The sequence below is a fragment of the Copadichromis virginalis genome, linkage group LG10 (genome assembly GCF_057382275.1).
Source record: "Copadichromis virginalis isolate Kocher_CV1m ecotype Utaka linkage group LG10, C_Virginalis_male_GT1.1, whole genome shotgun sequence".
Lineage (NCBI taxonomy): Eukaryota > Metazoa > Chordata > Actinopteri > Cichliformes > Cichlidae > Copadichromis > Copadichromis virginalis.
Genome location: NC_140627.1, coordinates 26,658,300 through 26,683,533, shown reverse-complemented (window position 1 = coordinate 26,683,533; position 25,234 = coordinate 26,658,300). Strand labels below are relative to the sequence as shown.

Genomic DNA, 25,234 nt, shown 5'->3' with positions numbered 1-25,234 from the left:
TTAGAACCCTTCACCTTATCAAGTCAAAGGGAGTACAGGAAGCTGTTTTGATATTTCCCATACACCTACAGTGTCCCTCAAATGTATACTTGATTGTAGGACGGTGGGAGTTTAATGTCAGCGACCTTTAATGTAGATCAGTCTTTTTTGACCTAAGGACTTGGCCCTACTTTCTGACTGAAAACTAGAGTAAAGTGGGAGGAAACATGTCTTCTTCCAACACACAGAGAAGTCTTTGCTTTTCCAACTGATCACTCAAAGGAGTACAGCTATACTATGAAATGGTATTACACGCCATTGCAATCAATTTTTTCGTTTTTAGCTGCGTTCAAGCAGAACAGACAGAAGGTATTGTAAAATCTCCTCCGAGCCGGAGTTGAACCAGCGACCTAAGGATTCCTGTTCCCATACACCTACAGTCCTCCGCTCTACCAACTGAGCTATCGATGGGGTCACATGTGCAGTGTCTGGTTTGTTGGACCATCGGATACATGGGACCTAACAGAGTCTGTGTTTTGCAAGAATTCCATGTTGCAAGGACTTGAACATAACAAAACTGTATCTGTCTGACTCTACATGTTCCTTCATGCCTGAGGCACTGAACATATTTCACATCAACATGAGTATCCTTCCTTTTTCCAACTCTTGGGCTGCGTTCAGACGCAGGGGAGTACAGGGAGCAATTTTGAGAAATTGATACTAGAGCATAGGACTGTGTTTTTTTGAATGTCACTTACCTTACTGTTGGTAGATCCAACGCTGTTGGACCATGGGATTGCACCCAACTTTTTCTCTGAAAATTGTCCTAACCTGTCTGGAACATGTCTTATGTTCGCTGTGTGTTACACTGCATGGGCACCTATAGCTACTGACTTAGAACCCTTCACCTTATCAAGTCAAAGGGAGTACAGGAAGCTGTTTTGATATTTCCCATACACCTACAGTGTCCCTCAAATGTATACTTGATTGTAGGACGGTGGGAGTTTAATGTCAGCGACCTTTAATGTAGATCAGTCTTTTTTGACCTAAGGACTTGGCCCTACTTTCTGACTGAAAACTAGAGTAAAGTGGGAGGAAACATGTCTTCTTCCAACACACAGAGAAGTCTTTGCTTTTCCAACTGATCACTCAAAGGAGTACAGCTATACTATGAAATGGTATTACACGCCATTGCAATCAATTTTTTCGTTTTTAGCTGCGTTCAATCAGAACAGACAGAAGGTATTGTAAAATCTCCTCCGAGCAGGAGTTGAACCAGCGACCTAAGGATTCCTGTTCCCATACACCTACAGTCCTCCGCTCTACCAACTGAGCTATCGAAGGGGTCACATGTGCAGTGTCTGGTTTGTTGGACCATCGGATACATGGGACCTAACAGAGTCTGTGTTTTGCAAGAATTCCATGTTGCAAGGACTTGAACATAACAAAACTGTATCTGTCTGACTCTACATGTTCCTTCATGCCTGAGGCACTGAACATATTTCACATCAACATGAGTATCCTTCCTTTTTCCAACTCTTGGGCTGCGTTCAGACGCAGGGGAGTACAGGGAGCAATCTTGAGAAATTGATACTAGAGCATAGGACTGTGTTTTTTTGAATGTCACTTACCTTACTGTTGGTAGATCCAACGCTGTTGGACCATGGGATTGCACCCAACTTTTTCTCTGAAAATTGTCCTAACCTGTCTGGAACATGTCTTATGTTCGCTGTGTGTTACACTGCATGGGCACCTATAGCTACTGACTTAGAACCCTTCACCTTATCAAGTCAAAGGGAGTACAGGAAGCTGTTTTGATATTTCCCATACACCTACAGTGTCCCTCAAATGTATACTTGATTGTAGGACGGTGGGAGTTTAATGTCAGCGACCTTTAATGTAGATCAGTCTTTTTTAACCTAAGGACTTGGCCCTACTTTCTGACTGAAAACTAGAGTAAAGTGGGAGGAAACATGTCTTCTTCCAACACACAGAGAAGTCTTTGCTTTTCCAACTGATCACTCAAAGGAGTACAGCTATACTATGAAATGGTATTACACGCCATTGCAATCAATTTTTTCGTTTTTAGCTGCGTTCAATCAGAACAGACAGAAGGTATTGTAAAATCTCCTCCGAGCCGGAGTTGAACCAGCGACCTAAGGATTCCTGTTCCCATACACCTACAGTCCTCCGCTCTACCAACTGAGCTATCGAAGGCATCACATGTGCAGTGTCTGGTTTGTTGGACCATCGGATACATGGGACCTAACAGAGTCTGTGTTTTGCAAGAATTCCATGTTGCAAGGACTTGAACATAACAAAACTGTATCTGTCTGACTCTACATGTTCCTTCATGCCTGAGGCACTGAACATATTTCACATCAACATGAGTATCCTTCCTTTTTCCAACTCTTGGGCTGCGTTCAGACGCAGGGGAGTACAGGGAGCCATTTTGAGAAATTGATACTAGAGCATAGGACTGTGTTTTTTTGAATGTCACTTACCTTACTGTTGGTAGATCCAACGCTGTTGGACCATGGGATTGCACCCAACTTTTTCTCTGAAAATTGTCCTAACCTGTCTGGAACATGTCTTATGTTCGCTGTGTGTTACACTGCATGGGCACCTATAGCTACTGACTTAGAACCCTTCACCTTATCAAGTCAAAGGGAGTACAGGAAGCTGTTTTGATATTTCCCATACACCTACAGTGTCCCTCAAATGTATACTTGATTATAGGACGGTGGGAGTTTAATGTCAGCGACCTTTAATGTAGATCAGTCTTTTTTGACCTAAGGACTTGGCCCTACTTTCTGACTGAAAACTAGAGTAAAGTGGGAGGAAACATGTCTTCTTCCAACACACAGAGAAGTCTTTGCTTTTCCAACTGATCACTCAAAGGAGTACAGCTATACTATGAAATGGTATTACACGCCATTGCAATCAATTTTTTCGTTTTTAGCTGCGTTCAATCAGAACAGACAGAAGGTATTGTAAAATCTCCTCCGAGCCGGAGTTGAACCAGCGACCTAAGGATTCCTGTTCCCATACACCTACAGTCCTCCGCTCTACCAACTGAGCTATCGAAGGGGTCACATGTGCAGTGTCTGGTTTGTTGGACCATCGGATACATGGGACCTAACAGAGTCTGTGTTTTGCAAGAATTCCATGTTGCAAGGACTTGAACATAACAAAACTGTATCTGTCTGACTCTACATGTTCCTTCATGCCTGAGGCACTGAACATATTTCACATCAACATGAGTATCCTTCCTTTTTCCAACTCTTGGGCTGCGTTCAGACGCAGGGGAGTACAGGGAGCAATTTTGAGAAATTGATACTAGAGCATAGGACTGTGTTTTTTTGAATGTCACTTACCTTACTGTTGGTAGATCCAACGCTGTTGGACCATGGGATTGCACCCAACTTTTTCTCTGAAAATTGTCCTAACCTGTCTGGAACATGTCTTATATTCGCTGTGTGTTACACTGCATGGGCACCTATAGCTACTGACTTAGAACCCTTCACCTTATCAAGTCAAAGGGAGTACAGGAAGCTGTTTTGATATTTCCCATACACCTACAGTGTCCCTCAAATGTATACTTGATTGTAGGACGGTGGGAGTTTAATGTCAGCGACCTTTAATGTAGATCAGTCTTTTTTGACCTAAGTACTTGGCCCTACTTTCTGACTGAAAACTAGAGTAAAGTGGGAGGAAACATGTCTTCTTCCAACACACAGAGAAGTCTTTGCTTTTCCAACTGATCACTCAAAGGAGTACAGCTATACTATGAAATGGTATTACACGCCATTGCAATCAATTTTTTCGTTTTTAGCTGCGTTCAATCAGAACAGACAGAAGGTATTGTAAAATCTCCTCCGAGCCAGAGTTGAACCAGCGACCTAAGGATTCCTGTTCCCATACACCTACAGTCCTCCGCTCTACCAACTGAGCTATCGAAGGGGTCACATGTGCAGTGTCTGGTTTGTTGGACCATCGGATACATGGGACCTAACAGAGTCTGTGTTTTGCAAGAATTCCATGTTGCAAGGACTTGAACATAACAAAACTGTATCTGTCTGACTCTACATGTTCCTTCATGCCTGAGGCACTGAACATATTTCACATCAACATGAGTATCCTTCCTTTTTCCAACTCTTGGGCTGCGTTCAGACGCAGGGGAGTACAGGGAGCAATTTTGAGAAATTGATACTAGAGCATAGGACTGTGTTTTTTTGAATGTCACTTACCTTACTGTTGGTAGATCCAACGCTGTTGGACCATGGGATTGCACCCAACTTTTTCTCTGAAAATTGTCCTAACCTGTCTGGAACATGTCTTATGTTCGCTGTGTGTTACACTGCATGGGCACCTATAGCTACTGACTTAGAACCCTTCACCTTATCAAGTCAAAGGGAGTACAGGAAGCTGTTTTGATATTTCCCATACACCTACAGTGTCCCTCAAATGTATACTTGATTGTAGGACGGTGGGAGTTTAATGTCAGCGACCTTTAATGTAGATCAGTCTTTTTTGACCTAAGGACTTGGCCCTACTTTCTGACTGAAAACTAGAGTAAAGTGGGAGGAAACATGTCTTCTTCCAACACACAGAGAAGTCTTTGCTTTTCCAACTGATCACTCAAAGGAGTACAGCTATACTATGAAATGGTATTACACGCCATTGCAATCAATTTTTTCGTTTTTAGCTGTGTTCAATCAGAACAGACAGAAGGTATTGTAAAATCTCCTCCGAGCCGGAGTTGAACCAGCGACCTAAGGATTCCTGTTCCCATACACCTACAGTCCTCCGCTCTACCAACTGAGCTATCGAAGGGATCACATGTGCAGTGTCTGGTTTGTTGGACCATCGGATACATGGGACCTAACAGAGTCTGTGTTTTGCAAGAATTCCATGTTGCAAGGACTTGAACATAACAAAACTGTATCTGTCTGACTCTACATGTTCCTTCATGCCTGAGGCACTGAACATATTTCACATCAACATGAGTATCCTTCCTTTTTCCAACTCTTGGGCTGCGTTCAGACGCAGGGGAGTACAGGGAGCAATTTTGAGAAATTGATACTAGAGCATAGGACTGTGTTTTTTTGAATGTCACTTACCTTACTGTTGGTAGATCCAACGCTGTTGGACCATGGGATTGCACCCAACTTTTTCTCTGAAAATTGTCCTAACCTGTCTGGAACATGTCTTATGTTCGCTGTGTGTTACACTGCATGGGCACCTATAGCTACTGACTTAGAACCCTTCACCTTATCAAGTCAAAGGGAGTACAGGAAGCTGTTTTGATATTTCCCATACACCTACAGTGTCCCTCAAATGTATACTTGATTGTAGGACGGTGGGAGTTTAATGTCAGCGACCTTTAATGTAGATCAGTCTTTTTTGACCTAAGGACTTGGCCCTACTTTCTGACTGAAAACTAGAGTAAAGTGGGAGGAAACATGTCTTCTTCCAACACACAGAGAAGTCTTTGCTTTTCCAACTGATCACTCAAAGGAGTACAGCTATACTATGAAATGGTATTACACGCCATTGCAATCAATTTTTTCGTTTTTAGCTGCGTTCAAGCAGAACAGACAGAAGGTATTGTAAAATCTCCTCCGAGCCGGAGTTGAACCAGCGACCTAAGGATTCCTGTTCCCATACACCTACAGTCCTCCGCTCTACCAACTGAGCTATCGATGGGGTCACATGTGCAGTGTCTGGTTTGTTGGACCATCGGATACATGGGACCTAACAGAGTCTGTGTTTTGCAAGAATTCCATGTTGCAAGGACTTGAACATAACAAAACTGTATCTGTCTGACTCTACATGTTCCTTCATGCCTGAGGCACTGAACATATTTCACATCAACATGAGTATCCTTCCTTTTTCCAACTCTTGGGCTGCGTTCAGACGCAGGGGAGTACAGGGAGCAATTTTGAGAAATTGATACTAGAGCATAGGACTGTGTTTTTTTGAATGTCACTTACCTTACTGTTGGTAGATCCAACGCTGTTGGACCATGGGATTGCACCCAACTTTTTCTCTGAAAATTGTCCTAACCTGTCTGGAACATGTCTTATGTTCGCTGTGTGTTACACTGCATGGGCACCTATAGCTACTGACTTAGAACCCTTCACCTTATCAAGTCAAAGGGAGTACAGGAAGCTGTTTTGATATTTCCCATACACCTACAGTGTCCCTCAAATGTATACTTGATTGTAGGACGGTGGGAGTTTAATGTCAGCGACCTTTAATGTAGATCAGTCTTTTTTGACCTAAGGACTTGGCCCTACTTTCTGACTGAAAACTAGAGTAAAGTGGGAGGAAACATGTCTTCTTCCAACACACAGAGAAGTCTTTGCTTTTCCAACTGATCACTCAAAGGAGTACAGCTATACTATGAAATGGTATTACACGCCATTGCAATCAATTTTTTCGTTTTTAGCTGCGTTCAAGCAGAACAGACAGAAGGTATTGTAAAATCTCCTCCGAGCCGGAGTTGAACCAGCGACCTAGGGATTCCTGTTCCCATACACCTACAGTCCTCCGCTCTACCAACTGAGCTATCGAAGGGATCACATGTGCAGTGTCTGGTTTGTTGGACCATCGGATACATGGGACCTAACAGAGTCTGTGTTTTGCAAGAATTCCATGTTGCAAGGACTTGAACATAACAAAACTGTATCTGTCTGACTCTACATGTTCCTTCATGCCTGAGGCACTGAACATATTTCACATCAACATGAGTATCCTTCCTTTTTCCAACTCTTGGGCTGCGTTCAGACGCAGGGGAGTACAGGGAGCAATCTTGAGAAATTGATACTAGAGCATAGGACTGTGTTTTTTTGAATGTCACTTACCTTACTGTTGGTAGATCCAACGCTGTTGGACCATGGGATTGCACCCAACTTTTTCTCTGAAAATTGTCCTAACCTGTCTGGAACATGTCTTATGTTCGCTGTGTGTTACACTGCATGGGCACCTATAGCTACTGACTTAGAACCCTTCACCTTATCAAGTCAAAGGGAGTACAGGAAGCTGTTTTGATATTTCCCATACACCTACAGTGTCCCTCAAATGTATACTTGATTGTAGGACGGTGGGAGTTTAATGTCAGCGACCTTTAATGTAGATCAGTCTTTTTTAACCTAAGGACTTGGCCCTACTTTCTGACTGAAAACTAGAGTAAAGTGGGAGGAAACATGTCTTCTTCCAACACACAGAGAAGTCTTTGCTTTTCCAACTGATCACTCAAAGGAGTACAGCTATACTATGAAATGGTATTACATGCCATTGCAATCAATTTTTTCGTTTTTAGCTGCGTTCAATCAGAACAGACAGAAGGTATTGTAAAATCTCCTCCGAGCCGGAGTTGAACCAGCGACCTAAGGATTCCTGTTCCCATACACCTACAGTCCTCCGCTCTACCAACTGAGCTATCGAAGGGATCACATGTGCAGTGTCTGGTTTGTTGGACCATCGGATACATGGGACCTAACAGAGTCTGTGTTTTGCAAGAATTCCATGTTGCAAGGACTTGAACATAACAAAACTGTATCTGTCTGACTCTACATGTTCCTTCATGCCTGAGGCACTGAACATATTTCACATCAACATGAGTATCCTTCCTTTTTCCAACTCTTGGGCTGCGTTCAGACGCAGGGGAGTACAGGGAGCAATTTTGAGAAATTGATACTAGAGCATAGGACTGTGTTTTTTTGAATGTCACTTACCTTACTGTTGGTAGATCCAACGCTGTTGGACCATGGGATTGCACCCAACTTTTTCTCTGAAAATTGTCCTAACCTGTCTGGAACATGTCTTATGTTCGCTGTGTGTTACACTGCATGGGCACCTATAGCTACTGACTTAGAACCCTTCACCTTATCAAGTCAAAGGGAGTACAGGAAGCTGTTTTGATATTTCCCATACACCTACAGTGTCCCTCAAATGTATACTTGATTGTAGGACGGTGGGAGTTTAATGTCAGCGACCTTTAATGTAGATCAGACTTTTTTGACCTAAGGACTTGGCCCTACTTTCTGACTGAAAACTAGAGTAAAGTGGGAGGAAACATGTCTTCTTCCAACACACAGAGAAGTCTTTGCTTTTCCAACTGATCACTCAAAGGAGTACAGCTATACTATGAAATGGTATTACACGCCATTGCAATCAATTTTTTCGTTTTTAGCTGCGTTCAATCAGAACAGACAGAAGGTATTGTAAAATCTCCTCCGAGCAGGAGTTGAACCAGCGACCTAAGGATTCCTGTTCCCATACACCTACAGTCCTCCGCTCTACCAACTGAGCTATCGAAGGGGTCACATGTGCAGTGTCTGGTTTGTTGGACCATCGGATACATGGGACCTAACAGAGTCTGTGTTTTGCAAGAATTCCATGTTGCAAGGACTTGAACATAACAAAACTGTATCTGTCTGACTCTACATGTTCCTTCATGCCTGAGGCACTGAACATATTTCACATCAACATGAGTATCCTTCCTTTTTCCAACTCTTGGGCTGCGTTCAGACGCAGGGGAGTACAGGGAGCAATTTTGAGAAATTGATACTAGAGCATAGGACTGTGTTTTTTTGAATGTCACTTACCTTACTGTTGGTAGATCCAACGCTGTTGGACCATGGGATTGCACCCAACTTTTTCTCTGAAAATTGTCCTAACCTGTCTGGAACATGTCTTATATTCGCTGTGTGTTACACTGCATGGGCACCTATAGCTACTGACTTAGAACCCTTCACCTTATCAAGTCAAAGGGAGTACAGGAAGCTGTTTTGATATTTCCCATACACCTACAGTGTCCCTCAAATGTATACTTGATTGTAGGACGGTGGGAGTTTAATGTCAGCGACCTTTAATGTAGATCAGTCTTTTTTGACCTAAGTACTTGGCCCTACTTTCTGACTGAAAACTAGAGTAAAGTGGGAGGAAACATGTCTTCTTCCAACACACAGAGAAGTCTTTGCTTTTCCAACTGATCACTCAAAGGAGTACAGCTATACTATGAAATGGTATTACACGCCATTGCAATCAATTTTTTCGTTTTTAGCTGCGTTCAATCAGAACAGACAGAAGGTATTGTAAAATCTCCTCCGAGCCGGAGTTGAACCAGCGACCTAAGGATTCCTGTTCCCATACACCTACAGTCCTCCGCTCTACCAACTGAGCTATCGAAGGGATCACATGTGCAGTGTCTGGTTTGTTGGACCATCGGATACATGGGACCTAACAGAGTCTGTGTTTTGCAAGAATTCCATGTTGCAAGGACTTGAACATAACAAAACTGTATCTGTCTGACTCTACATGTTCCTTCATGCCTGAGGCACTGAACATATTTCACATCAACATGAGTATCCTTCCTTTTTCCAACTCTTGGGCTGCGTTCAGACGCAGGGGAGTACAGGGAGCAATTTTGAGAAATTGATACTAGAGCATAGGACTGTGTTTTTTTGAATGTCACTTACCTTACTGTTGGTAGATCCAACGCTGTTGGACCATGGGATTGCACCCAACTTTTTCTCTGAAAATTGTCCTAACCTGTCTGGAACATGTCTTATGTTCGCTGTGTGTTACACTGCATGGGCACCTATAGCTACTGACTTAGAACCCTTCACCTTATCAAGTCAAAGGGAGTACAGGAAGCTGTTTTGATATTTCCCATACACCTACAGTGTCCCTCAAATGTATACTTGATTGTAGGACGGTGGGAGTTTAATGTCAGCGACCTTTAATGTAGATCAGTCTTTTTTGACCTAAGGACTTGGCCCTACTTTCTGACTGAAAACTAGAGTAAAGTGGGAGGAAACATGTCTTCTTCCAACACACAGAGAAGTCTTTGCTTTTCCAACTGATCACTCAAAGGAGTACAGCTATACTATGAAATGGTATTACACGCCATTGCAATCAATTTTTTCGTTTTTAGCTGCGTTCAAGCAGAACAGACAGAAGGTATTGTAAAATCTCCTCCGAGCCGGAGTTGAACCAGCGACCTAAGGATTCCTGTTCCCATACACCTACAGTCCTCCGCTCTACCAACTGAGCTATCGATGGGGTCACATGTGCAGTGTCTGGTTTGTTGGACCATCGGATACATGGGACCTAACAGAGTCTGTGTTTTGCAAGAATTCCATGTTGCAAGGACTTGAACATAACAAAACTGTATCTGTCTGACTCTACATGTTCCTTCATGCCTGAGGCACTGAACATATTTCACATCAACATGAGTATCCTTCCTTTTTCCAACTCTTGGGCTGCGTTCAGACGCAGGGGAGTACAGGGAGCAATTTTGAGAAATTGATACTAGAGCATAGGACTGTGTTTTTTTGAATGTCACTTACCTTACTGTTGGTAGATCCAACGCTGTTGGACCATGGGATTGCACCCAACTTTTTCTCTGAAAATTGTCCTAACCTGTCTGGAACATGTCTTATGTTCGCTGTGTGTTACACTGCATGGGCACCTATAGCTACTGACTTAGAACCCTTCACCTTATCAAGTCAAAGGGAGTACAGGAAGCTGTTTTGATATTTCCCATACACCTACAGTGTCCCTCAAATGTATACTTGATTGTAGGACGGTGGGAGTTTAATGTCAGCGACCTTTAATGTAGATCAGTCTTTTTTGACCTAAGGACTTGGCCCTACTTTCTGACTGAAAACTAGAGTAAAGTGGGAGGAAACATGTCTTCTTCCAACACACAGAGAAGTCTTTGCTTTTCCAACTGATCACTCAAAGGAGTACAGCTATACTATGAAATGGTATTACACGCCATTGCAATCAATTTTTTCGTTTTTAGCTGCGTTCAATCAGAACAGACAGAAGGTATTGTAAAATCTCCTCCGAGCCGGAGTTGAACCAGCGACCTAAGGATTCCTGTTCCCATACACCTACAGTCCTCCGCTCTACCAACTGAGCTATCGAAGGGATCACATGTGCAGTGTCTGGTTTGTTGGACCATCGGATACATGGGACCTAACAGAGTCTGTGTTTTGCAAGAATTCCATGTTGCAAGGACTTGAACATAACAAAACTGTATCTGTCTGACTCTACATGTTCCTTCATGCCTGAGGCACTGAACATATTTCACATCAACATGAGTATCCTTCCTTTTTCCAACTCTTGGGCTGCGTTCAGACGCAGGGGAGTACAGGGAGCAATTTTGAGAAATTGATACTAGAGCATAGGACTGTGTTTTTTTGAATGTCACTTACCTTACTGTTGGTAGATCCAACGCTGTTGGACCATGGGATTGCACCCAACTTTTTCTCTGAAAATTGTCCTAACCTGTCTGGAACATGTCTTATGTTCGCTGTGTGTTACACTGCATGGGCACCTATAGCTACTGACTTAGAACCCTTCACCTTATCAAGTCAAAGGGAGTACAGGAAGCTGTTTTGATATTTCCCATACACCTACAGTGTCCCTCAAATGTATACTTGATTGTAGGACGGTGGGAGTTTAATGTCAGCGACCTTTAATGTAGATCAGTCTTTTTTGACCTAAGGACTTGGCCCTACTTTCTGACTGAAAACTAGAGTAAAGTGGGAGGAAACATGTCTTCTTCCAACACACAGAGAAGTCTTTGCTTTTCCAACTGATCACTCAAAGGAGTACAGCTATACTATGAAATGGTATTACACGCCATTGCAATCAATTTTTTCGTTTTTAGCTGCGTTCAAGCAGAACAGACAGAAGGTATTGTAAAATCTCCTCCGAGCCGGAGTTGAACCAGCGACCTAGGGATTCCTGTTCCCATACACCTACAGTCCTCCGCTCTACCAACTGAGCTATCGAAGGGATCACATGTGCAGTGTCTGGTTTGTTGGACCATCGGATACATGGGACCTAACAGAGTCTGTGTTTTGCAAGAATTCCATGTTGCAAGGACTTGAACATAACAAAACTGTATCTGTCTGACTCTACATGTTCCTTCATGCCTGAGGCACTGAACATATTTCACATCAACATGAGTATCCTTCCTTTTTCCAACTCTTGGGCTGCGTTCAGACGCAGGGGAGTACAGGGAGCAATCTTGAGAAATTGATACTAGAGCATAGGACTGTGTTTTTTTGAATGTCACTTACCTTACTGTTGGTAGATCCAACGCTGTTGGACCATGGGATTGCACCCAACTTTTTCTCTGAAAATTGTCCTAACCTGTCTGGAACATGTCTTATGTTCGCTGTGTGTTACACTGCATGGGCACCTATAGCTACTGACTTAGAACCCTTCACCTTATCAAGTCAAAGGGAGTACAGGAAGCTGTTTTGATATTTCCCATACACCTACAGTGTCCCTCAAATGTATACTTGATTGTAGGACGGTGGGAGTTTAATGTCAGCGACCTTTAATGTAGATCAGTCTTTTTTAACCTAAGGACTTGGCCCTACTTTCTGACTGAAAACTAGAGTAAAGTGGGAGGAAACATGTCTTCTTCCAACACACAGAGAAGTCTTTGCTTTTCCAACTGATCACTCAAAGGAGTACAGCTATACTATGAAATGGTATTACACGCCATTGCAATCAATTTTTTCGTTTTTAGCTGCGTTCAATCAGAACAGACAGAAGGTATTGTAAAATCTCCTCCGAGCCGGAGTTGAACCAGCGACCTAAGGATTCCTGTTCCCATACACCTACAGTCCTCCGCTCTACCAACTGAGCTATCGAAGGGGTCACATGTGCAGTGTCTGGTTTGTTGGACCATCGGATACATGGGACCTAACAGAGTCTGTGTTTTGCAAGAATTCCATGTTGCAAGGACTTGAACATAACAAAACTGTATCTGTCTGACTCTACATGTTCCTTCATGCCTGAGGCACTGAACATATTTCACATCAACATGAGTATCCTTCCTTTTTCCAACTCTTGGGCTGCGTTCAGACGCAGGGGAGTACAGGGAGCAATTTTGAGAAATTGATACTAGAGCATAGGACTGTGTTTTTTTGAATGTCACTTACCTTACTGTTGGTAGATCCAACGCTGTTGGACCATGGGATTGCACCCAACTTTTTCTCTGAAAATTGTCCTAACCTGTCTGGAACATGTCTTATGTTCGCTGTGTGTTACACTGCATGGGCACCTATAGCTACTGACTTAGAACCCTTCACCTTATCAAGTCAAAGGGAGTACAGGAAGATGTTTTGATATTTCCCATACACCTACAGTGTCCCTCAAATGTATACTTGATTGTAGGACGGTGGGAGTTTAATGTCAGCGACCTTTAATGTAGATCAGTCTTTTTTGACCTAAGGACTTGGCCCTACTTTCTGACTGAAAACTAAAGTAAAGTGGGAGGAAACATGTCTTCTTCCAACACACAGAGAAGTCTTTGCTTTTCCAACTGATCACTCAAAGGAGTACAGCTATACTATGAAATGGTATTACACGCCATTGCAATCAATTTTTTCGTTTTTAGCTGCGTTCAATCAGAACAGACAGAAGGTATTGTAAAATCTCCTCCGAGCCGGAGTTGAACCAGCGACCTAAGGATTCCTGTTCCCATACACCTACAGTCCTCCGCTCTACCAACTGAGCTATCGAAGGGATCACATGTGCAGTGTCTGGTTTGTTGGACCATCGGATACATGGGACCTAACAGAGTCTGTGTTTTGCAAGAATTCCATGTTGCAAGGACTTGAACATAACAAAACTGTATCTGTCTGACTCTACATGTTCCTTCATGCCTGAGGCACTGAACATATTTCACATCAACATGAGTATCCTTCCTTTTTCCAACTCTTGGGCTGCGTTCAGACGCAGGGGAGTACAGGGAGCAATTTTGAGAAATTGATACTAGAGCATAGGACTGTGTTTTTTTGAATGTCACTTACCTTACTGTTGGTAGATCCAACGCTGTTGGACCATGGGATTGCACCCAACTTTTTCTCTGAAAATTGTCCTAACCTGTCTGGAACATGTCTTATGTTCGCTGTGTGTTACACTGCATGGGCACCTATAGCTACTGACTTAGAACCCTTCACCTTATCAAGTCAAAGGGAGTACAGGAAGCTGTTTTGATATTTCCCATACACCTACAGTGTCCCTCAAATGTATACTTGATTGTAGGACGGTGGGAGTTTAATGTCAGCGACCTTTAATGTAGATCAGTCTTTTTTGACCTAAGGACTTGGCCCTACTTTCTGACTGAAAACTAGAGTAAAGTGGGAGGAAACATGTCTTCTTCCAACACACAGAGAAGTCTTTGCTTTTCCAACTGATCACTCAAAGGAGTACAGCTATACTATGAAATGGTATTACACGCCATTGCAATCAATTTTTTCGTTTTTAGCTGCGTTCAATCAGAACAGACAGAAGGTATTGTAAAATCTCCTCCGAGCCGGAGTTGAACCAGCGACCTAAGGATTCCTGTTCCCATACACCTACAGTCCTCCGCTCTACCAACTGAGCTATCGAAGGGATCACATGTGCAGTGTCTGGTTTGTTGGACCATCGGATACATGGGACCTAACAGAGTCTGTGTTTTGCAAGAATTCCATGTTGCAAGGACTTGAACATAACAAAACTGTATCTGTCTGACTCTACATGTTCCTTCATGCCTGAGGCACTGAACATATTTCACATCAACATGAGTATCCTTCCTTTTTCCAACTCTTGGGCTGCGTTCAGACGCAGGGGAGTACAGGGAGCAATTTTGAGAAATTGATACTAGAGCATAGGACTGTGTTTTTTTGAATGTCACTTACCTTACTGTTGGTAGATCCAACGCTGTTGGACCATGGGATTGCACCCAACTTTTTCTCTGAAAATTGTCCTAACCTGTCTGGAACATGTCTTATGTTCGCTGTGTGTTACACTGCATGGGCACCTATAGCTACTGACTTAGAACCCTTCACCTTATCAAGTCAAAGGGAGTACAGGAAGCTGTTTTGATATTTCCCATACACCTACAGTGTCCCTCAAATGTATACTTGATTGTAGGACGGTGGGAGTTTAATGTCAGCGACCTTTAATGTAGATCAGTCTTTTTTAACCTAAGGACTTGGCCCTACTTTCTGACTGAAAACTAGAGTAAAGTGGGAGGAAACATGTCTTCTTCCAACACACAGAGAAGTCTTTGCTTTTCCAACTGATCACTCAAAGGAGTACAGCTATACTATGAAATGGTATTAAACGCCATTGCAATCAATTTTTTCGTTTTTAGCTGCGTTCAATCAGAACAGACAGAAGGTATTGTAAAATCTCCTCCGAGCCGGAGTTGAACCAGCGACCTAAGGATTCCTGTTCCCATACACCTACAGTCCTCCGCTCTACCAACTGAGCTATCGAAGGCATCACATGTGCAGTGTCTGGTTTGTTGGACCATCGGATACATGGGACCTAACAGAGTCTGTGTTTTGCAAGAATTCCATGTTGCAAGGACTTGAACATAACAAAACTGTATCTGTCTGACTCTACATGTTCCTTCATGCCTGAGGCACTGAACATATTTCACATCAACATGAGTATCCTTCCTTTTTCCAACTCTTGGGCTGCGTTCAGACGCAGGGGAGTACAGGGAGCAATTTTGAGAAATTGATACTAGAGCATAGGACTGTGTTTTTTTGAATGTCACTTACCTTACTGTTGGTAGATCCAACGCTGTTGGACCATGGGATTGCACCCAACTTTTTCTCTGAAAATTGTCCTAACCTGTCTGGAACATGTCTTATGTTCGCTGTGTGTTACACTGCATGGGCACCTATAGCTACTGACTTAGAACCCTTCACCTTATCAAGTCAAAGGGAGTACAGGAAGCTGTTTTGATATTTCCCATACACCTACAGTGTCCCTCAAATGTATACTTGATTATAGGACGGTGGGAGTTTAATGTCAGCGACCTTTAATGTAGATCAGTCTTTTTTGACCTAAGGACTTGGCCCTACTTTCTGACCGAAAACTAGAGTAAAGTGGGAGGAAACATGTCTTCTTCCAACACACAGAGAAGTCTTTGCTTTTCCAACTGATCACTCAAAGGAGTACAGCTATACTATGAAATGGTATTACACGCCATTGCAATCAATTTTTTCGTTTTTAACTGCGTTCAATCAGAACAGACAGAAGGTATTGTAAAATCTCCTCCGAGCCGGAGTTGAACCAGCGACCTAAGGATTCCTGTTCCCATACACCTACAGTCCTCCGCTCTACCAACTGAGCTATCGAAGGGATCACATGTGCAGTGTCTGGTTTGTTGGACCATCGGATACATGGGACCTAACAGAGTCTGTGTTTTGCAAGAATTCCATGTTGCAAGGACTTGAACATAACAAAACTGTATCTGTCTGACTCTACATGTTCCTTCATGCCTGAGGCACTGAACATATTTCACATCAACATGAGTATCCTTCCTTTTTCCAACTCTTGGGCTGCGTTCAGACGCAGGGGAGTACAGGGAGCAATTTTGAGAAATTGATACTAGAGCATAGGACTGTGTTTTTTTGAATGTCACTTACCTTACTGTTGGTAGATCCAACGCTGTTGGACCATGGGATTGCACCCAACTTTTTCTCTGAAAATTGTCCTAACCTGTCTGGAACATGTCTTATGTTCGCTGTGTGTTACACTGCATGGGCACCTATAGCTACTGACTTAGAACCCTTCACCTTATCAAGTCAAAGGGAGTACAGGAAGCTGTTTTGATATTTCCCATACACCTACAGTGTCCCTCAAATGTATACTTGATTGTAGGACGGTGGGAGTTTAATGTCAGCGACCTTTAATGTAGATCAGTCTTTTTTGACCTAAGGACTTGGCCCTACTTTCTGACTGAAAACTAGAGTAAAGTGGGAGGAAACATGTCTTCTTCCAACACACAGAGAAGTCTTTGCTTTTCCAACTGATCACTCAAAGGAGTACAGCTATACTATGAAATGGTATTACACGCCATTGCAATCAATTTTTTCGTTTTTAGCTGCGTTCAATCAGAACAGACAGAAGGTATTGTAAAATCTCCTCCGAGCCGGAGTTGAACCAGCGACCTAAGGATTCCTGTTCCCATACACCTACAGTCCTCCGCTCTACCAACTGAGCTATCGAAGGGATCACATGTGCAGTGTCTGGTTTGTTGGACCATCGGATACATGGGACCTAACAGAGTCTGTGTTTTGCAAGAATTCCATGTTGCAAGGACTTGAACATAACAAAACTGTATCTGTCTGACTCTACATGTTCCTTCATGCCTGAGGCACTGAACATATTTCACATCAACATGAGTATCCTTCCTTTTTCCAACTCTTGGGCTGCGTTCAGACGCAGGGGAGTACAGGGAGCAATTTTGAGAAATTGATACTAGAGCATAGGACTGTGTTTTTTTGAATGTCACTTACCTTACTGTTGGTAGATCCAACGCTGTTGGACCATGGGATTGCACCCAACTTTTTCTCTGAAAATTGTCCTAACCTGTCTGGAACATGTCTTATGTTCGCTGTGTGTTACACTGCATGGGCACCTATAGCTACTGACTTAGAACCCTTCACCTTATCAAGTCAAAGGGAGTACAGGAAGCTGTTTTGATATTTCCCATACACCTACAGTGTCCCTCAAATGTATACTTGATTGTAGGACGGTGGGAGTTTAATGTCAGCGACCTTTAATGTAGATCAGTCTTTTTTGACCTAAGGACTTGGCCCTACTTTCTGACTGAAAACTAGAGTAAAGTGGGAGGAAACATGTCTTCTTCCAACACACAGAGAAGTCTTTGCTTTTCCAACTGATCACTCAAAGGAGTACAGCTATACTATGAAATGGTATTACACGCCATTGCAATCAATTTTTTCGTTTTTAGCTGCGTTCAATCAGAACAGACAGAAGGTATTGTAAAATCTCCTCCGAGCCGGAGTTGAACCAGCGACCTAAGGATTCCTGTTCCCATACACCTACAGTCCTCCGCTCTACCAACTGAGCTATCGAAGGGATCACATGTGCAGTGTCTGGTTTGTTGGACCATCGGATACATGGGACCTAACAGAGTCTGTGTTTTGCAAGAATTCCATGTTGCAAGGACTTGAACATAACAAAACTGTATCTGTCTGACTCTACATGTTCCTTCATGCCTGAGGCACTGAACATATTTCACATCAACATGAGTATCCTTCCTTTTTCCAACTCTTGGGCTGCGTTCAGACGCAGGGGAGTACAGGGAGCAATTTTGAGAAATTGATACTAGAGCATAGGACTGTGTTTTTTTGAATGTCACTTACCTTACTGTTGGTAGATCCAACGCTGTTGGACCATGGGATTGCACCCAACTTTTTCTCTGAAAATTGTCCTAACCTGTCTGGAACATGTCTTATGTTCGCTGTGTGTTACACTGCATGGGCACCTATAGCTACTGACTTAGAACCCTTCACCTTATCAAGTCAAAGGGAGTACAGGAAGCTGTTTTGATATTTCCCATACACCTACAGTGTCCCTCAAATGTATACTTGATTGTAGGACGGTGGGAGTTTAATGTCAGCGACCTTTAATGTAGATCAGTCTTTTTTGACCTAAGGACTTGGCCCTACTTTCTGACTGAAAACTAGAGTAAAGTGGGAGGAAACATGTCTTCTTCCAACACACAGAGAAGTCTTTGCTTTTCCAACTGATCACTCAAAGGAGTACAGCTATACTATGAAATGGTATTACACGCCATTGCAATCAATTTTTTCGTTTTTAGCTGCGTTCAATCAGAACAGACAGAAGGTATTGTAAAATCTCCTCCGAGCCGGAGTTGAACCAGCGACCTAAGGATTCCTGTTCCCATACACCTACAGTCCTCCGCTCTACCAACTGAGCTATCGAAGGGATCACATGTGCAGTGTCTGGTTTGTTGGACCATCGGATACATGGGACCTAACAGAGTCTGTGTTTTGCAAGAATTCCATGTTGCAAGGACTTGAACATAACAAAACTGTATCTGTCTGACTCTACATGTTCCTTCATGCCTGAGGCACTGAACATATTTCACATCAACATGAGTATCCTTCCTTTTTCCAACTCTTGGGCTGCGTTCAGACGCAGGGGAGTACAGGGAGCAATTTTGAGAAATTGATACTAGAGCATAGGACTGTGTTTTTTTGAATGTCACTTACCTTACTGTTGGTAGATCCAACGCTGTTGGACCATGGGATTGCACCCAACTTTTTCTCTGAAAATTGTCCTAACCTGTCTGGAACATGTCTTATGTTCGCTGTGTGTTACACTGCATGGGCACCTATAGCTACTGACTTAGAACCCTTCACCTTATCAAGTCAAAGGGAGTACAGGAAGCTGTTTTGATATTTCCCATACACCTACAGTGTCCCTCAAATGTATACTTGATTGTAGGACGGTGGGAGTTTAATGTCAGCGACCTTTAATGTAGATCAGTCTTTTTTGACCTAAGGACTTGGCCCTACTTTCTGACTGAAAACTAGAGTAAAGTGGGAGGAAACATGTCTTCTTCCAACACACAGAGAAGTCTTTGCTTTTCCAACTGATCACTCAAAGGAGTACAGCTATACTATGAAATGGTATTACACACCATTGCAATCAATTTTTTCGTTTTTAGCTGCGTTCAATCAGAACAGACAGAAGGTATTGTAAAATCTCCTCCGAGCCGGAGTTGAACCAGCGACCTAAGGATTCCTGTTCCCATACACCTACAGTCCTCCGCTCTACCAACTGAGCTATCGAAGGGCTCACATGTGCAGTGTCTGGTTTGTTGGACCATCGGATACATGGGACCTAACAGAGTCTGTGTTTTGCAAGAATTCCATGTTGCAAGGACTTGAACATAACAAAACTGTATCTGTCTGACTCTACATGTTCCTTCATGCCTGAGGCACTGAACATATTTCACATCAACATGAGTATCCTTCCTTTTTCCAACTCTTGGGCTGCGTTCAGACGCAGGGGAGTACAGGGAGCAATTTTGAGAAATTGATACTAGAGCATAGGACTGTGTTTTCTTGAATGTCACTTACCTTACTGTTGGTAGATCCAACGCTGTTGGACCATGGGATTGCACCCAACTTTTTCTCTGAAAATTGTCCTAACCTGTCTGGAACATGTCTTATGTTCGCTGTGTGTTACACTGCATGGGCACCTATAGCTACTGACTTAGAACCCTTCACCTTATCAAGTCAAAGGGAGTACAGGAAGCTGTTTTGATATTTCCCATACACCTACAGTGTCCCTCAAATGTATACTTGATTGTAGGACGGTGGGAGTTTAATGTCAGCGACCTTTAATGTAGATCAGTCTTTTTTGACCTAAGGACTTGGCCCTACTTTCTGACTGAAAACTAGAGTAAAGTGGGAGGAAACATGTCTTCTTCCAACACACAGAGAAGTCTTTGCTTTTCCAACTGATCACTCAAAGGAGTACAGCTATACTATGAAATGGTATTACACGCCATTGCAATCAATTTTTTCGTTTTTAGCTGCGTTCAATCAGAACAGACAGAAGGTATTGTAAAATCTCCTCCGAGCCGGAGTTGAACCAGCGACCTAAGGATTCCTGTTCCCATACACCTACAGTCCTCCGCGCTACCAACTGAGCTATCGAAGGGCTCACATGTGCAGTGTCTGGTTTGTTGGACCATCGGATACATGGGACCTAACAGAGTCTGTGTTTTGCAAGAATTCCATGTTGCAAGGACTTGAACATAACAAAACTGTATCTGTCTGACTCTACATGATCCTTCATGCCTGAGGCACTGAACATATTTCACATCAACATGAGTATCCTTCCTTTTTCCAACTCTTGGGCTGCGTTCAGACGCAGGGGAGTACAGGGAGCAATTTTGAGAAATTGATACTAGAGCATAGGACTGTGTTTTTTTGAATGTCACTTACCTTACTGTTGGTAGATCCAACGCTGTTGGACCATGGGATTGCACCCAACTTTTTCTCTGAAAATTGTCCTAACCTGTCTGGAACATGTCTTATGTTCGCTGTGTGTTACACTGCATGGGCACCTATAGCTACTGACTTAGAACCCTTCACCTTATCAAGTCAAAGGGAGTACAGGAAGCTGTTTTGATATTTCCCATACACCTACAGTGTCCCTCAAATGTATACTTGATTGTAGGACGGTGGGAGTTTAATGTCAGCGACCTTTAATGTAGATCAGTCTTTTTTGACCTAAGGACTTGGCCCTACTTTCTGACCGAAAACTAGAGTAAAGTGGGAGGAAACATGTCTTCTTCCAACACACAGAGAAGTCTTTGCTTTTCCAACTGATCACTCAAAGGAGTACAGCTATACTATGAAATGGTATTACACGCCATTGCAATCAATTTTTTCGTTTTTAGCTGCGTTCAATCAGAACAGACAGAAGGTATTGTAAAATCTCCTCCGAGCCGGAGTTGAACCAGCGACCTAAGGATTCCTGTTCCCATACACCTACAGTCCTCCGCTCTACCAACTGAGCTATTGAAGGGGTCACATGTGCAGTGTCTGGTTTGTTGGACCATCGGATACATGGGACCTAACAGAGTCTGTGTTTTGCAAGAATTCCATGTTGCAAGGACTTGAACATAACAAAACTGTATCTGTCTGACTCTACATGTTCCTTCATGCCTGAGGCACTGAACATATTTCACATCAACATGAGTATCCTTCCTTTTTCCAACTCTTGGGCTGCGTTCAGACGCAGGGGAGTACAGGGAGCAATTTTGAGAAATTGATACTAGATCATAGGACTGTGTTTTTTTGAATGTCACTTACCTTACTGTTGGTAGATCCAACGCTGTTGGACCATGGGATTGCACCCAACTTTTTCTCTGAAAATTGTCCTAACCTGTCTGGAACATGTCTTATATTCGCTGTGTGTTACACTGCATGGGCACCTATAGCTACTGACTTAGAACCCTTCACCTTATCAAGTCAAAGGGAGTACAGGAAGCTGTTTTGATATTTCCCATACACCTACAGTGTCCCTCAAATGTATACTTGATTGTAGGACGGTGGGAGTTTAATGTCAGCGACCTTTAATGTAGATCAGTCTTTTTTGACCTAAGTACTTGGCCCTACTTTCTGACTGAAAACTAGAGTAAAGTGGGAGGAAACATGTCTTCTTCCAACACACAGAGAAGTCTTTGCTTTTCCAACTGATCACTCAAAGGAGTACAGCTATACTATGAAATGGTATTACACGCCATTGCAATCAATTTTTTCGTTTTTAGCTGCGTTCAATCAGAACAGACAGAAGGTATTGTAAAATCTCCTCCGAGCCGGAGTTGAACCAGCGACCTAAGGATTCCTGTTCCCATACACCTACAGTCCTCCGCTCTACCAACTGAGCTATCGAAGGGATCACATGTGCAGTGTCTGGTTTGTTGGACCATCGGATACATGGGACCTAACAGAGTCTGTGTTTTGCAAGAATTCCATGTTGCAAGGACTTGAACATAACAAAACTGTATCTGTCTGACTCTACATGTTCCTTCATGCCTGAGGCACTGAACATATTTCACATCAACATGAGTATCCTTCCTTTTTCCAACTCTTGGGCTGCGTTCAGACGCAGGGGAGTACAGGGAGCAATTTTGAGAAATTGATACTAGAGCATAGGACTGTGTTTTTTTGAATGTCACTTACCTTACTGTTGGTAGATCCAACGCTGTTGGACCATGGGATTGCACCCAACTTTTTCTCTGAAAATTGTCCTAACCTGTCTGGAACATGTCTTATGTTCGCTGTGTGTTACACTGCATGGGCACCTATAGCTACTGACTTAGAACCCTTCACCTTATCAAGTCAAAGGGAGTACAGGAAGCTGTTTTGATATTTCCCATACACCTACAGTGTCCCTCAAATGTATACTTGATTGTAGGACGGTGGGAGTTTAATGTCAGCGACCTTTAATGTAGATCAGTCTTTTTTGACCTAAGGACTTGGCCCTACTTTCTGACTGAAAACTAGAGTAAAGTGGGAGGAAACATGTCTTCTTCCAACACACAGAGAAGTCTTTGCTTTTCCAACTGATCACTCAAAGGAGTACAGCTATACTATGAAATGGTATTACACGCCATTGCAATCAATTTTTTCGTTTTTAGCTGCGTTCAATCAGAACAGACAGAAGGTATTGTAAAATCTCCTCCGAGCCGGAGTTGAACCAGCGACCTAAGGATTCCTGTTCCCATACACCTACAGTCCTCCGCTCTACCAACTGAGCTATCGAAGGGATCACATGTGCAGTGTCTGGTTTGTTGGACCATCGGATACATGGGACCTAACAGAGTCTGTGTTTTGCAAGAATTCCATGTTGCAAGGACTTGAACATAACAAAACTGTATCTGTCTGACTCTACATGTTCCTTCATGCCTGAGGCACTGAACATATTTCACATCAACATGAGTATCCTTCCTTTTTCCAACTCTTGGGCTGCGTTCAGACGCAGGGGAGTACAGGGAGCAATTTTGAGAAATTGATACTAGAGCATAGGACTGTGTTTTTTTGAATGTCACTTACCTTACTGTTGGTAGATCCAACGCTGTTGGACCATGGGATTGCACCCAACTTTTTCTCTGAAAATTGTCCTAACCTGTCTGGAACATGTCTTATGTTCGCTGTGTGTTACACTGCATGGGCACCTATAGCTACTGACTTAGAACCCTTCACCTTATCAAGTCAAAGGGAGTACAGGAAGCTGTTTTGATATTTCCCATACACCTACAGTGTCCCTCAAATGTATACTTGATTGTAGGACGGTGGGAGTTTAATGTCAGTGACCTTTAATGTAGATCAGTCTTTTTTGACCTAAGGACTTGGCCCTACTTTCTGACCGAAAACTAGAGTAAAGTGGGAGGAAACATGTCTTCTTCCAACACACAGAGAAGTCTTTGCTTTTCCAACTGATCACTCAAAGGAGTACAGCTATACTATGAAATGGTATTACACGCCATTGCAATCAATTTTTTCGTTTTTAGCTGCGTTCAATCAGAACAGACAGAAGGTATTGTAAAATCTCCTCCGAGCCGGAGTTGAACCAGCGACCTAAGGATTCCTGTTCCCATACACCTACAGTCCTCCGCTCTACCAACTGAGCTATCGAAGGGCTCACATGTGCAGTGTCTGGTTTGTTGGACCATCGGATACATGGGACCTAACAGAGTCTGTGTTTTGCAAGAATTCCATGTTGCAAGGACTTGAACATAACAAAACTGTATCTGTCTGACTCTACATGTTCCTTCATGCCTGAGGCACTGAACATATTTCACATCAACATGAGTATCCTTCCTTTTTCCAACTCTTGGGCTGCGTTCAGACGCAGGGGAGTACAGGGAGCAATTTTGAGAAATTGATACTAGAGCATAGGACTGTGTTTTTTTGAATGTCACTTACCTTACTGTTGGTAGATCCAACGCTGTTGGACCATGGGATTGCACCCAACTTTTTCTCTGAAAATTGTCCTAACCTGTCTGGAACATGTCTTATGTTCGCTGTGTGTTACACTGCATGGGCACCTATAGCTACTGACTTAGAACCCTTCACCTTATCAAGTCAAAGGGAGTACAGGAAGCTGTTTTGATATTTCCCATACACCTACAGTGTCCCTCAAATGTATACTTGATTGTAGGACGGTGGGAGTTTAATGTCAGCGACCTTTAATGTAGATCAGTCTTTTTTGACCTAAGGACTTGGCCCTACTTTCTGACTGAAAACTAGAGTAAAGTGGGAGGAAACATGTCTTCTTCCAACACACAGAGAAGTCTTTGCTTTTCCAACTGATCACTCAAAGGAGTACAGCTATACTATGAAATGGTATTACACGCCATTGCAATTAAGTTTTGTTAGGAAGCTGTTTTGATATTTCCAAGGTGAATTTAATTCAACTTTATTCAAATAGCCCCAAATCACAACAACAGTCGCGTGAAGGCGTTTTATATTGTACAGCAGATCATACAATAGGTAGAGAATCTAACAATCATATGACCCCACATGAGAAAGCAGTTTGGCAACAGTGGGAAGGAAAAACATCCTTTTAACAGGAAGGCTGAAGGAGGGGGGCTATCTGCTGCAACCGGTCATGTAGGTAAAGGTTAATAATAGTGTACTTTGGGGCAACTATTTAATTCTGGGAGACTTTTGAGTGTGATTAAGTCTCTTAGCAAGAATCCACAGCACGGTAGAGCTGCAGCCCTCTTTGCTCTCATGTTTCTGATAAACAGAAAGCCAAAGCAACTTCCTCAACATGGAGATGAAAGGTAACGAAAGGATACCCTTTATCTTCCACCTGCAGTCCTCTGTACCACTCACCCCCTTTTTCA

The 25,234-nt window shown here is 42.9% G+C and overlaps 28 non-coding genes across 28 annotated transcripts; all 28 read right to left on the bottom strand.

The window, feature by feature from the left end:
* Nucleotides 1-361: 361 nt before the first annotated feature.
* trnay-gua (transfer RNA tyrosine (anticodon GUA)) lies at nucleotides 362-450 on the bottom strand. Its single transcript is given in 2 exon segments — nucleotides 362-397; nucleotides 414-450. It is a non-coding gene; the product is annotated as a tRNA-Tyr (tRNA).
* A 784-nt stretch (nucleotides 451-1,234) lies between these two features.
* On the bottom strand, nucleotides 1,235-1,323 carry trnay-gua (transfer RNA tyrosine (anticodon GUA)). The gene is given in 2 exon segments: nucleotides 1,235-1,270; nucleotides 1,287-1,323. It is a non-coding gene; the product is annotated as a tRNA-Tyr (tRNA).
* A 784-nt stretch (nucleotides 1,324-2,107) lies between these two features.
* trnay-gua (transfer RNA tyrosine (anticodon GUA)) lies at nucleotides 2,108-2,196 on the bottom strand. Its single transcript is given in 2 exon segments — nucleotides 2,108-2,143; nucleotides 2,160-2,196. It is a non-coding gene; the product is annotated as a tRNA-Tyr (tRNA).
* Nucleotides 2,197-2,980: 784 nt separating this feature from the next.
* trnay-gua (transfer RNA tyrosine (anticodon GUA)) lies at nucleotides 2,981-3,069 on the bottom strand. The gene is given in 2 exon segments: nucleotides 2,981-3,016; nucleotides 3,033-3,069. It is a non-coding gene; the product is annotated as a tRNA-Tyr (tRNA).
* A 784-nt stretch (nucleotides 3,070-3,853) lies between these two features.
* Nucleotides 3,854-3,942, bottom strand: trnay-gua (transfer RNA tyrosine (anticodon GUA)). Its single transcript is given in 2 exon segments — nucleotides 3,854-3,889; nucleotides 3,906-3,942. It is a non-coding gene; the product is annotated as a tRNA-Tyr (tRNA).
* A 784-nt stretch (nucleotides 3,943-4,726) lies between these two features.
* On the bottom strand, nucleotides 4,727-4,815 carry trnay-gua (transfer RNA tyrosine (anticodon GUA)). Its single transcript is given in 2 exon segments — nucleotides 4,727-4,762; nucleotides 4,779-4,815. It is a non-coding gene; the product is annotated as a tRNA-Tyr (tRNA).
* Nucleotides 4,816-5,599: 784 nt separating this feature from the next.
* Nucleotides 5,600-5,688, bottom strand: trnay-gua (transfer RNA tyrosine (anticodon GUA)). Its single transcript is given in 2 exon segments — nucleotides 5,600-5,635; nucleotides 5,652-5,688. It is a non-coding gene; the product is annotated as a tRNA-Tyr (tRNA).
* A 784-nt stretch (nucleotides 5,689-6,472) lies between these two features.
* On the bottom strand, nucleotides 6,473-6,561 carry trnay-gua (transfer RNA tyrosine (anticodon GUA)). The gene is given in 2 exon segments: nucleotides 6,473-6,508; nucleotides 6,525-6,561. It is a non-coding gene; the product is annotated as a tRNA-Tyr (tRNA).
* Nucleotides 6,562-7,345: 784 nt separating this feature from the next.
* On the bottom strand, nucleotides 7,346-7,434 carry trnay-gua (transfer RNA tyrosine (anticodon GUA)). Its single transcript is given in 2 exon segments — nucleotides 7,346-7,381; nucleotides 7,398-7,434. It is a non-coding gene; the product is annotated as a tRNA-Tyr (tRNA).
* A 784-nt stretch (nucleotides 7,435-8,218) lies between these two features.
* trnay-gua (transfer RNA tyrosine (anticodon GUA)) lies at nucleotides 8,219-8,307 on the bottom strand. Its single transcript is given in 2 exon segments — nucleotides 8,219-8,254; nucleotides 8,271-8,307. It is a non-coding gene; the product is annotated as a tRNA-Tyr (tRNA).
* A 784-nt stretch (nucleotides 8,308-9,091) lies between these two features.
* Nucleotides 9,092-9,180, bottom strand: trnay-gua (transfer RNA tyrosine (anticodon GUA)). The gene is given in 2 exon segments: nucleotides 9,092-9,127; nucleotides 9,144-9,180. It is a non-coding gene; the product is annotated as a tRNA-Tyr (tRNA).
* Nucleotides 9,181-9,964: 784 nt separating this feature from the next.
* On the bottom strand, nucleotides 9,965-10,053 carry trnay-gua (transfer RNA tyrosine (anticodon GUA)). Its single transcript is given in 2 exon segments — nucleotides 9,965-10,000; nucleotides 10,017-10,053. It is a non-coding gene; the product is annotated as a tRNA-Tyr (tRNA).
* Nucleotides 10,054-10,837: 784 nt separating this feature from the next.
* trnay-gua (transfer RNA tyrosine (anticodon GUA)) lies at nucleotides 10,838-10,926 on the bottom strand. The gene is given in 2 exon segments: nucleotides 10,838-10,873; nucleotides 10,890-10,926. It is a non-coding gene; the product is annotated as a tRNA-Tyr (tRNA).
* A 784-nt stretch (nucleotides 10,927-11,710) lies between these two features.
* trnay-gua (transfer RNA tyrosine (anticodon GUA)) lies at nucleotides 11,711-11,799 on the bottom strand. Its single transcript is given in 2 exon segments — nucleotides 11,711-11,746; nucleotides 11,763-11,799. It is a non-coding gene; the product is annotated as a tRNA-Tyr (tRNA).
* A 784-nt stretch (nucleotides 11,800-12,583) lies between these two features.
* Nucleotides 12,584-12,672, bottom strand: trnay-gua (transfer RNA tyrosine (anticodon GUA)). Its single transcript is given in 2 exon segments — nucleotides 12,584-12,619; nucleotides 12,636-12,672. It is a non-coding gene; the product is annotated as a tRNA-Tyr (tRNA).
* A 784-nt stretch (nucleotides 12,673-13,456) lies between these two features.
* Nucleotides 13,457-13,545, bottom strand: trnay-gua (transfer RNA tyrosine (anticodon GUA)). Its single transcript is given in 2 exon segments — nucleotides 13,457-13,492; nucleotides 13,509-13,545. It is a non-coding gene; the product is annotated as a tRNA-Tyr (tRNA).
* A 784-nt stretch (nucleotides 13,546-14,329) lies between these two features.
* Nucleotides 14,330-14,418, bottom strand: trnay-gua (transfer RNA tyrosine (anticodon GUA)). The gene is given in 2 exon segments: nucleotides 14,330-14,365; nucleotides 14,382-14,418. It is a non-coding gene; the product is annotated as a tRNA-Tyr (tRNA).
* A 784-nt stretch (nucleotides 14,419-15,202) lies between these two features.
* trnay-gua (transfer RNA tyrosine (anticodon GUA)) lies at nucleotides 15,203-15,291 on the bottom strand. Its single transcript is given in 2 exon segments — nucleotides 15,203-15,238; nucleotides 15,255-15,291. It is a non-coding gene; the product is annotated as a tRNA-Tyr (tRNA).
* A 784-nt stretch (nucleotides 15,292-16,075) lies between these two features.
* On the bottom strand, nucleotides 16,076-16,164 carry trnay-gua (transfer RNA tyrosine (anticodon GUA)). Its single transcript is given in 2 exon segments — nucleotides 16,076-16,111; nucleotides 16,128-16,164. It is a non-coding gene; the product is annotated as a tRNA-Tyr (tRNA).
* A 784-nt stretch (nucleotides 16,165-16,948) lies between these two features.
* Nucleotides 16,949-17,037, bottom strand: trnay-gua (transfer RNA tyrosine (anticodon GUA)). The gene is given in 2 exon segments: nucleotides 16,949-16,984; nucleotides 17,001-17,037. It is a non-coding gene; the product is annotated as a tRNA-Tyr (tRNA).
* Nucleotides 17,038-17,821: 784 nt separating this feature from the next.
* On the bottom strand, nucleotides 17,822-17,910 carry trnay-gua (transfer RNA tyrosine (anticodon GUA)). Its single transcript is given in 2 exon segments — nucleotides 17,822-17,857; nucleotides 17,874-17,910. It is a non-coding gene; the product is annotated as a tRNA-Tyr (tRNA).
* Nucleotides 17,911-18,694: 784 nt separating this feature from the next.
* Nucleotides 18,695-18,783, bottom strand: trnay-gua (transfer RNA tyrosine (anticodon GUA)). Its single transcript is given in 2 exon segments — nucleotides 18,695-18,730; nucleotides 18,747-18,783. It is a non-coding gene; the product is annotated as a tRNA-Tyr (tRNA).
* A 784-nt stretch (nucleotides 18,784-19,567) lies between these two features.
* trnay-gua (transfer RNA tyrosine (anticodon GUA)) lies at nucleotides 19,568-19,656 on the bottom strand. Its single transcript is given in 2 exon segments — nucleotides 19,568-19,603; nucleotides 19,620-19,656. It is a non-coding gene; the product is annotated as a tRNA-Tyr (tRNA).
* Nucleotides 19,657-20,440: 784 nt separating this feature from the next.
* On the bottom strand, nucleotides 20,441-20,529 carry trnay-gua (transfer RNA tyrosine (anticodon GUA)). The gene is given in 2 exon segments: nucleotides 20,441-20,476; nucleotides 20,493-20,529. It is a non-coding gene; the product is annotated as a tRNA-Tyr (tRNA).
* Nucleotides 20,530-21,313: 784 nt separating this feature from the next.
* On the bottom strand, nucleotides 21,314-21,402 carry trnay-gua (transfer RNA tyrosine (anticodon GUA)). The gene is given in 2 exon segments: nucleotides 21,314-21,349; nucleotides 21,366-21,402. It is a non-coding gene; the product is annotated as a tRNA-Tyr (tRNA).
* Nucleotides 21,403-22,186: 784 nt separating this feature from the next.
* trnay-gua (transfer RNA tyrosine (anticodon GUA)) lies at nucleotides 22,187-22,275 on the bottom strand. Its single transcript is given in 2 exon segments — nucleotides 22,187-22,222; nucleotides 22,239-22,275. It is a non-coding gene; the product is annotated as a tRNA-Tyr (tRNA).
* A 784-nt stretch (nucleotides 22,276-23,059) lies between these two features.
* trnay-gua (transfer RNA tyrosine (anticodon GUA)) lies at nucleotides 23,060-23,148 on the bottom strand. Its single transcript is given in 2 exon segments — nucleotides 23,060-23,095; nucleotides 23,112-23,148. It is a non-coding gene; the product is annotated as a tRNA-Tyr (tRNA).
* A 784-nt stretch (nucleotides 23,149-23,932) lies between these two features.
* trnay-gua (transfer RNA tyrosine (anticodon GUA)) lies at nucleotides 23,933-24,021 on the bottom strand. Its single transcript is given in 2 exon segments — nucleotides 23,933-23,968; nucleotides 23,985-24,021. It is a non-coding gene; the product is annotated as a tRNA-Tyr (tRNA).
* Nucleotides 24,022-25,234: the final 1,213 nt, after the last annotated feature.